The sequence below is a fragment of the Trichosurus vulpecula genome, chromosome 8, assembly GCF_011100635.1.
Source record: "Trichosurus vulpecula isolate mTriVul1 chromosome 8, mTriVul1.pri, whole genome shotgun sequence".
Lineage (NCBI taxonomy): Eukaryota > Metazoa > Chordata > Mammalia > Diprotodontia > Phalangeridae > Trichosurus > Trichosurus vulpecula.
In genome coordinates this window covers 243,831,444-243,841,502 of record NC_050580.1, presented here as the reverse complement: position 1 = coordinate 243,841,502, position 10,059 = coordinate 243,831,444, and positions in this window count along the sequence as shown.

Sequence of the window (10,059 nt, the reverse complement as noted above, 5' to 3'; positions counted from 1 at the left end):
CATTATCAACTAATGAAAACTGAAAAAGCTTTATGAAGAAGTAATAGTTTGATTAAGTTTCGAAACCCGCTTTCTAGTGAAATGGACAGTTCTACAACCACTACAATAGGTCTGATCCCATAGAATGGGGGAGAGCTCATAGTTGTAAATGTCATCAATCTTTACCATGTGCCTTAGATTTCAGGCACTTTACTACACAGCTCAGTGCACAAAGTTTTGGAGGGACACACACAACATCAGGGAGAAGAAACAAATTTAGAGGCAAATCACCCCAGTAATCATACTTCATGGGGTTATATTGCCCACCACAATAAAGTGTTATTTGGCTCTCTTGCTCTCTCTCCTGTCCATAAAATCTTAGCTTTACAACCACAATTTAAGGGTCCATTTAGGAAAACGAATCTAGAAAGACAGGCCCTCCCTGGTATCTAATATGCAGCCTGATAATGATTATAACGGATTTGAATACAATTGTGTTTAAGTTATGATTTAAGTTTTATGTGGCATTTTCCTCATAACAATCCTGTGATATTGGTGATATAAATAGCATTATTATGTCCATTTTGCAGATGATGACTAAAGCTGTGACTTGTTAAATGATCTATTCTTGTTTGGATAGCTAATAAGCATCTTAGTTGGGATTCAAACCCAGTTCCCCTGATACAAGCACAGGGTGTTTTCAGAGAGTAGTACGTAGTAGTTTGGGCAATGCATAGAGTATGTTAACAGAAGATGAGGAGTTTGTACTAAAAGATCATTGAATAGAGAATCAACCATCCAATTATTATTGGAACATCATAAATGAAATATCAAATAGCAACTATATTTGCAGACCAGACAATTCCAAATACTATTTTCTTTATGCCTTCCTAAAAATTTTGACCTTACCATTTTTTGAGATATGACTTGTTAGAGTTAAGAAGAGCACAAAAATAAATTTACATCTTTCAATGTGATTTTAATTTAGTAATGTATTGACTATATTTCATTTATTTGTCTGGTTTCCTAATGTACAAAACTTTGTTGGCTTCAAGTTTTCCTACTCTTATATCACCAGGTTTTTACCCCATACCTTGATTTCTCCTGAATGCATTTTGCCAGTTACTGTGTTCTCAGCTTTTCTTTCAGACATTGTATTATTCCTACAAGGTTCTAATGGGAAGGCTTATAGTAAACTCAGAGTATCTTCACAGAAAATTCTTTTCCACAATACTACATGTGTCTTTTCCTAATTAAATTACACAATTAGGGCATTGCCAAACATGTAGCTAATCTTTTTTTTTAATTTGGTTTTTGATATTCTAAACTTGACAGACACCAGCAAACAGGAATAATTTCACATGCAAAAAAAATAAATTTAATTTAAAAAAAGAGGATTGTACATGACACCACAGATTTCTACCATGTACCATTTGGTCTTTTTCTTTCTAGATGTATACACAAAAATTCAGCATGATGGTTCCAAAACTCTGCCACTTACTGTTTTCCCTCTTAAGGATTTTCTGTTGTATTAAGTGCCTCAAATAAATACAAAGTTCATGAACGATCTTCTGGCTATTGTTCTCTTCCTCTTCCCCCTCTTATTCCTTCTTCTCCTTATCCTTCTTTCTCTTCCTTTTCTATATCATGATCATCATAGCTAGCTTCTTTCTGAAAATAGGATCAGAGCATTAGAGCTTGCTTCCAAGAGTGTCTGGTTTAAGCTCCTCATTTTGCAAATGAGAGAATTAAGATCCAATGAAGGTAAAGGACTAGGTAAGATCCCTCAAGTAGGAAGTGTGGCAGAGCTTGGATTTGAACTTACTCTAAACTCAGGACTCTTTTTAATGTGTCATATTGCTTACAATTAATAAATCTTAATTACCAAGAATTCCACAGTTTTCACTATAAGTTGTTTTAATTTGGACTTTACTTCCACAGTTTCACTTCCTTAACTAATAGCCAGCAAATAGTGTGTAACTTAATCCATAAAGGATTATCTTGTGAATCATGGGCATGAGGCTGTTTTTGGAAACCCTTCCATTCAGTTATGTTTATGGATCTTAGCTTGAGCCAATATGTACAATAAATTTAAATTTTAAATATTCAAAATCATTTAGTCCTAAATGCCTCGTTCATTTTTTCTACTCAACCATCAACCTGATTGGCAAGATCCTTGATATGTTATTACAAATGTCTGCATAATTTTTTCCATTGATGGGACACTGCATTCCATTTGGGGGTTATTTTGTTGTTAACAATGTTCTTCCATATATCCAGCCAGGATCTGGTGATCTAAGAATTTGAACCTTTGCTTTCCTTTTTAGAATGGCAAAGAACATGTAATTCCTTGTTAAATACTTGAAGAAAGCTATCATGTCCCCTAATGTTATTTTCTTATCCAGGTTAAACATTCCAGTTACTTCAGGTGATAATTATAGGGCATGTTCTCAAGTTCCCATATCAATCTGGTTATGATACCCCGGATACGTTCCAAATTGTCCTTGTGCCTCTTGAAGTATAATGCCCAAACTGAATATAATACTTCAGATATCTTTTATGCAATGGAATATACAGGAAAATCATACCTACCAATAACCAGAACTTGGACACTTTTCATGATAGAACTCTATTCACCATCACATAAGATATGAGAGAAATTCTGAATTAGGCTCATTCACTGTATTAATTTTGAATGCATCTTCTCCGTGTGAATCTGTTTGGTTTTACAATGTATTTGTTTAACTTCTCTGACCAATTCCAATTCCTACATTTGGTGGAAAAGGCCTTTCCAAATGACCGATTGTGTGATAACTCAGTATCTGGACTAGTGAGGAGAAAAGCAAAAATCCATTCATGAACCTTACATGTTCCATTTTGAGAAAGAACATGAGGTCCCTGCAAAGTTGGTAAGAAGATGAGGAGTCAGGGAGGTTGCTGGTTCTGGGGGAAGGGGAGGGCTCTGATTTTCCAAATTCGTAATAGTATTCGTGTTATGTTGTTGTATCTCTTCTTGACAGAGCTTCTTGGGAAAAGTGCCCCCATGCTAACATGCATTAAGAGGTGATAGGAATTCTAACTTGTTCGAAATGCTCTTTCCTTTTGAGAAGTACAAGGACCATAATTGTTGGGGAGGAGGAGATTATAGCCTCCTCTTCCAGATATTTATTTTGTTATTTTTAAGTGCTGTAATTGACTGAGGGGGATGATAATATGATGCTAAAATGTTTCCCAATCTACTCAAAGTTGGCTGTAAATGAGAAAATAACTCCTATGGAGAAGGGGTCAGCTCTCTCCACTAACTGCCAAGGTGGATATTAATCATTGAAGTTATAATTGGACAACATGGAGAGACCTTCTTGACTGGCTTTAGGGGTAAAAGAAAAGAAAATGGGAATTGATTCCAACCTATTTATACAGGATAGCAGTCAATTAATAATGCCACACAAAGGTCAGGGAAGCCAATTTTAGCTCAAGCAGTAAGATACCATAAGGGAAAGACAGAAGGCCTCATGTTCCAAGCAAGCCAAATGTGTAACACTACCTTGCCCACCATTTCTCCCGTAATGTTGGTGAAAATAGCTCAGCATCCTTATAAGTAGCAATGCCCCACAAACCGCTAGACCCTCTATTCTAGGCATCAGTGAGGGGAGAAATCACCACAGAGAGAAGGTGCACCTTCTTTATCACCCACAGAGACAACTGCTGTCCACCTGCCATTAAAAATCAGATAAGCCCCAGGACCCCAGGACAGCTCTTCCCAGACCATCATTCCTGTTTTCAGCCTACTCTTCAGAGCCACCATCCAGAGAAATAATTTCTACCTAGAAAGGCTCATCTATCCTCATCAACTGTCAACCAATTTATACACAGAGGGCAGGTAAACCAGGTTTGGTGGAGCAGCAAGAAACCCTGAGCGAGAGACAAAAGACAGCATGTTCCTGGGGCACCTAGGTGGCCCAGTGCGTAGAGCACAGCCCTGGAGTTAGAAGGACCTGAGATCAAATCTGGCCTCAGACACTTGAGAGGTACTAGCTATGAGACCTTGGGCAAGTCACTTAACCCAAATTGCCTGGCTCTGCCCCCTCCAAGAAAAAAAAAAAAGAGTATGAACCCAGATCTTTATCCCCATAGTAGCTATCTATTGTTGAGGCCTTTCTCCTTTATTAAAAAAAAAAGAGAGAGAGAGAGCATGTTCCAAGCAAGTAGTACCACCATAATATTCCTGATCACCATTACCCCTCAGATCCTTACGGAGACAACCCAGGATTCTGAATCCAAGAACCTTTGAAATGGCAATATTTCTAGTCCACTGCCCTAAGCCATCACCCTGAAAAGTGAATTCCATGGAGATGGAGCTTGGCAACTGTTCCTTAAGGTGCTATAACCACAGCTATTGAAGACCTAGACAAGTTCTTGTCACCCAAGTCCTTGGCACAGTTAATTGGTTCAAAATCAGAAAGTCAGGTCATTTTATCAGTGGAAATAACATTCCAAAAGATGTATCACCCTCTGATTTGCTGCTATACTTTAAGAACTATGGAACTTTTCCATATGATTTGTACCTAATAGCTTAAAAATGTGTTGTCATCCTTGTTAGACTGTCAGTTTCCATAATATTTTGCATATAATGTTTCATTTGTTTGTTCACTTATGCAGATAATCCTATCCATGCTGTGAAACCGTTTGGGCCAAGGTAGATATTAATCAATGAAGCTATGACTGGAAGATAGGGAGAGACCTTCTTGACTGGTTTTAGTGGTACAAGGAGAGAAAATGAGAGTTGATTCCAGCCACCTATTTATGCAGGCTACTAGTCAATATGATTATTATTTTTATCAGAGAGTTTTACATTTAACTCCTTTGGCCCATTGCAGGAACATAGCCCTGAGTTCTTTCAAATAAGAATCCAAGTGATTTTATGTTTGCAATTTTCTCTGGTGGGATTCTACATATAAGATTTGAGAATATGTTGCAAGAGAATATATTTCATTATACAAAGATCCTAGCAATTTATATATTTCTATAAGAAAGCAGAAATGATGCATTTTCATCCCCCAAAGAAAGGACAGCATGTAAATTTACAACAATCTAAAAAGAAACACATCCTAATACAAATTATAATTGATCGTAGAAGCCATAAGATAACAATTACAAAATGAATTGAAGAAATCACAGGTTAACAAAGAGTACACCCCCTTTACCCTGTTGTCATACTCCACATGGTAGAAGATTAGCTTACAGTTTCTCCATCCATTGCCTGAGATTAGCTCTACTACTTTAAGAAAGTAATTTCATTCCTGGGCCTCACTTTCCTCACTTTTCACAATAGGATACTAGCACATGAAGTGATCTTTAAGGTCCCTCTTGTTGTGATATACTATAGTTTTACTTTAAAAAATGTGAGGTTATGTTGAGGAAACCATAATTGGACAGAATCTTTAACATGCAAATGTAGCCGACAAGAGAAATTTAACAAAAGTGTCAGTACTTCCTGACTAATCTAAACATCTTTTCATCCACTTCTCAGACTAGGCTAGCTCATACTTTTGATCCAGGCATAACTTCTATCCTCTAGTCCTTCAACACAGGACCCAGTATTTCTAAGTGACCTCTTGTTCCACATGACCAACCCCACAAGCCTGACATCTCTTTAAGAGGACCTCTTTGGGATTTGACTTTTCTTGGTTCTTTAACTTGATAAGTCAGGCTATAACACAGAGAACCATCACTTACCATGTATAACAGGTCTTGAGGGAAGCCAAAAGCAAGGGATCGACTACAGCATTAAAATATCAAGAGTAACTCTCTCCTGTCCCACCACCATACAATGCTCAGCGTGTGTGTCTGACATACATTAGGCACTTAGCAAATGCTTGTTGACTGACACCTTTCTACATTCCCCATCAGGAAAAAAAATATGATGCTGGTATATCATCGGACCCACAACTCAAAGTTAATTTTCCTCCCAACCACTAGTGGGTGAAATTTTTAATCATCAAAGAGAAATAAATATGCCATCACACTATCTCTTTATACCACTATGACTAAGGCCACTGTACCAACCTAAAAAATCTTAAGCACCAAAATAATCAAGTAAATGTCTGGGACCTCCATTAAAAATGACTTAAATTGTACTGTCAGTTCCACAGGCAGAGAGTAAGTGATTTGCAGTACAATGCTTAATAATAAATATAATGAATTTCTCATGACCCGATATCCAATAAAAGCTTGAATTTTTATTCAACAGTAGCCCCAGTTGGAACCACAACCAATGTCTTGCCTGAGGCAAATCTTGTAACTAAGTAAAAAAAAATTCTGTCTCTGTGTATCTTTAGTGTTCATTTTATTAGCTGAATGTGCCAGTATCAGTTAGTGACAACTGTAAGGAAGTGGTCAAGGTAAAATATCCCATTTGTGGAAAGAAAATATTAAGAAAGCTTAGTAAAATACATGGGATTTCTAGAAACCTGGTAGATTTTCAGAGCCATTCCATGTTCTTCATATATATTTTTAATCATTAAAGATAGACAGTAAATTGGAAACGGTTATGCCTTCAATGGCAGTTTTTATCCAGGGATGAGAAAGTATAGGTTGAGTGCAAAGGAAAATCCTAGCCTATTCCATTTCCTTTCCAATCTGAGGTGGTACCAACAAGGTTGAGAATGACAGTACATATGTTATGACTATTCGAATTTTAGAAGCTCTTTGGTTAAATTCGGTATAATTGGTTCCTGCTTACGAAAGAGGTTTGCAAGAATCCAGGAAGAGACATGGGAGTAGATAAAGAATGAGTGAAAGAAACAAAAAACAGACACTTCTCCTAAGAGGAACCATGTTCACTCTGGGGGGAAGTATTAAGAGGGTCCCACATGGATCAGGGCTCAGATCTTGACTGCCTTTTATCTATATAACTGATCCAGACAGTAGGATCAAATTTAATTGGTTACATTTGCAGACCCTGATTGGAGAGCAGAGGACACAAAACCAGAGAACTGCAGAAGGCAGAGATATGCTTTTTTAGAGCACAGAAGGCCAACGCATGGCATTTAATTATAATAAACACATTAAGTTAGGAGATCATTTACATAAGAATGTAGTGTAAGGGGTGGGGAGGAGTTTTTCTTGAAAATACAGAAAGATATAAAGATTTAAAACAGGATGACAGCTCCATTAGTTACCAAAAAGTGTTCTAACAAATATTCATACCTTTAAATCCTATTACCAATTGTCCTTGATCTGTTTTTTACTAACAAGACACCACTTCTGAGATAACTGAGGGACTGGGGGAATTTGTGATAGGCTTTGGGATCTGTCACATTCATTCACTTTTGGATCTATGTTCAAAGCTTAGGCCAAAGAAATGAGCAAAGCTTGTATCTATATCCAGTGTGAACTAAATGGCCCTTGCAAGTTCCTGAATTACTCTCTGAATCACTCTCCTAAAATTCTTATTTTTTTAAATATTTAAAAATCAGAGGTGATATTTGTTCATGTCTACTGTTATAATCATATAAATATATATACACATATACTATATATACATATTTTTGTATGTGCATATGGAGAGAAACATAGATATTGATACAGTGATATCTAAATTCTAGGTTAGAAAGGGGCAGCTAGATGGCACAGTGAGTAGAGCACCGGTCCTGGACTCAGGAGTACCTGAGTTCAAATCCGGTCTGTCTCAGAAACTTGACACATTTACTAGTTGTGTGAACTTGGGCAAGTCACTTAACCCCAATTGCCCTGCCCACCCAAAAAAATAAATTCTAAGTTAGGGATAGAGACAAGATGGTAGAGGGAATTGGGCATTTCTGCTGAGGTTTCCTAAAGCAATTCTCTAAACAACTTTTTTTTTTAAATGCTTCAAATAAAGTTCTGAGAATAAGCACACACACACACACACACACACACACACACACAGAGTCACACACACACAGAGTCACACACAGTCACAAGATCTGATTTTTCCAGCCTGGGATGTCATAGAAGGACTAAAAGAGAATCTACCTGCAGGGGCTGGGCAGGAGTGCTTGTGGAGGAATAAGTGCCTGTTGTGGGGCCCAGAGACATTGGTAGAACCCCAGGCAGCAGCAACAACAGTAGCAAGGACTGCACCAAGAATCCTCAGGGCATAAGCAAAGTTTAGAAAGATGCAGCAAAAGCAGTATGAAGGGGATAAAGATATATTTCTTAATGTTTATAGTTATAAAAGAAATGAAGAGCAGATTAATGAACTGGGCATGCAACTATAAACTTAAAAAAAAAAACAGAAAAATGACAAATTTTAAGTCCCAAATTAAACAACAAATTAGAAATCCTGAGACCCAGTGGAAAGATTAATAAAGTTAAAAATAGAAACAAAACACCCATTAAACTAGCAAATAAAACTAGGAGCTAATTTAGTGGGAAAAAAAATCAAATAGATAAACCATTGATCAATTTGACTCTTTTTAAATGAAAAAAGAAAATCAAATAATCATCTCAAAAATGAAAAAGATGAATGTACAACCAAGGAAGATGAATTAAAACAGTTATTAGAAGCTATTTTGCTGAATAATACAACAATAAAGCTATCATTCTAAATGAAGTAGATGAATATTAATAAACATATATTGCCCAAAGTAACAGAAGAAATACAGTACGTGAGTAACTTCTACCTTAGAAAAAAGTAATTGAAGAAGTCAAAAATGAGCTCCCTAAGAAAAAATCCTTAGCCAGATGCATTTACAAGAAATTCTACCAATTTAAAGAACAATAATTTCAAATATTATATAAACTGGAAAAATATGTAAAGACAGAGTCTTACTAAATGCTTTCTATGACATGAATATAGTTTTGATACCTAAACCAGATAGGGCAAAAACAGAGAAAGAAAGCTATAGACCAATTTCCTCAATGATATGTATGCAAAAATTATAAATAAAATACTAACAAAGAGATTACAATAATATATCAGAAAAATCATACAATATGACTAGGTGGGATTTATACCAGGAATGCAGGTTTGGTTCAATATTAGGAAAACCGTAAGCATAATAAACCATATCAATATTAAACCCAGCCACAAACGTGTGATTATCTCAGTAGATTTACAAAAAGCTTTTGCCAAAATATAATACCAATTCCTGTTAAAAACACCAAAAGTCATAGAAATAAATTAAGCTTTCCTTAAAATAATGAATGGTATTTATATAGAACTATGAACAATCATTATCCTTAATAGGAATAAACTAGGGACCTTCCAAATAAGATCAGGGGAAATAAGATTGTCTATCATCACAATTACTATTCAATATTTTGCTAGAAATGGTAGCTTTAGTAATAAGACAAGAAAAAGAAATTGAAGGAATAAGCAAAAAGAAGAAGTAAACAAAGCTATCTCTTTTAGCAGATAGTATAATGGTACACTTAGACAAACTTAGAGAGTCAACTAATAAACTAATTGAAACAATTAACAATTTTAGCAAAGTTGCAGGACAAAAAATAATAAATATAAATCATCAGCATTTCTATGTATCATAAATGAAACCCAGGTTGAAGAGATAGAAGAAGAAACTGCATTTAAAATAACTGCAGTCAATATAAAATACTAAGGAGAGATGCATAGGAACTATATGTACACAATTACAAAATACTTCACAAAGACAGATATAAACAATTGGAAAAATATTAATTGCTCCAGGGTAGGCTGAGCCAATATAACATAAAATGATAATACAATCTAAATTAATTTACATCTTCAGTGTCTTACCAATCATACTACCAAACAACTAGTTTATAGAGCTAGAAAAAATAATAACAAAATTCATCTGGAAGAAGAAAAAGTCAAGAACATAAAGGTAATCAATGAAAAAAAAAATGAAGAAAGGTAGACTAGCAGTACCAGATCGGAAACTATAGTACAAAATAGGAATCATCAAAATAATCTGGTACTGGCTAAGAAATAGAGCAGTTGATCAATGACATAAATGAGGCACAAAATATTCAGAAGTAAATAACCATAGTAATCTAGTTTTTGGTAAATCTAAAGCTCCAAGATATTGGGGGTAAGAGCTCATTATTTGACAGGAA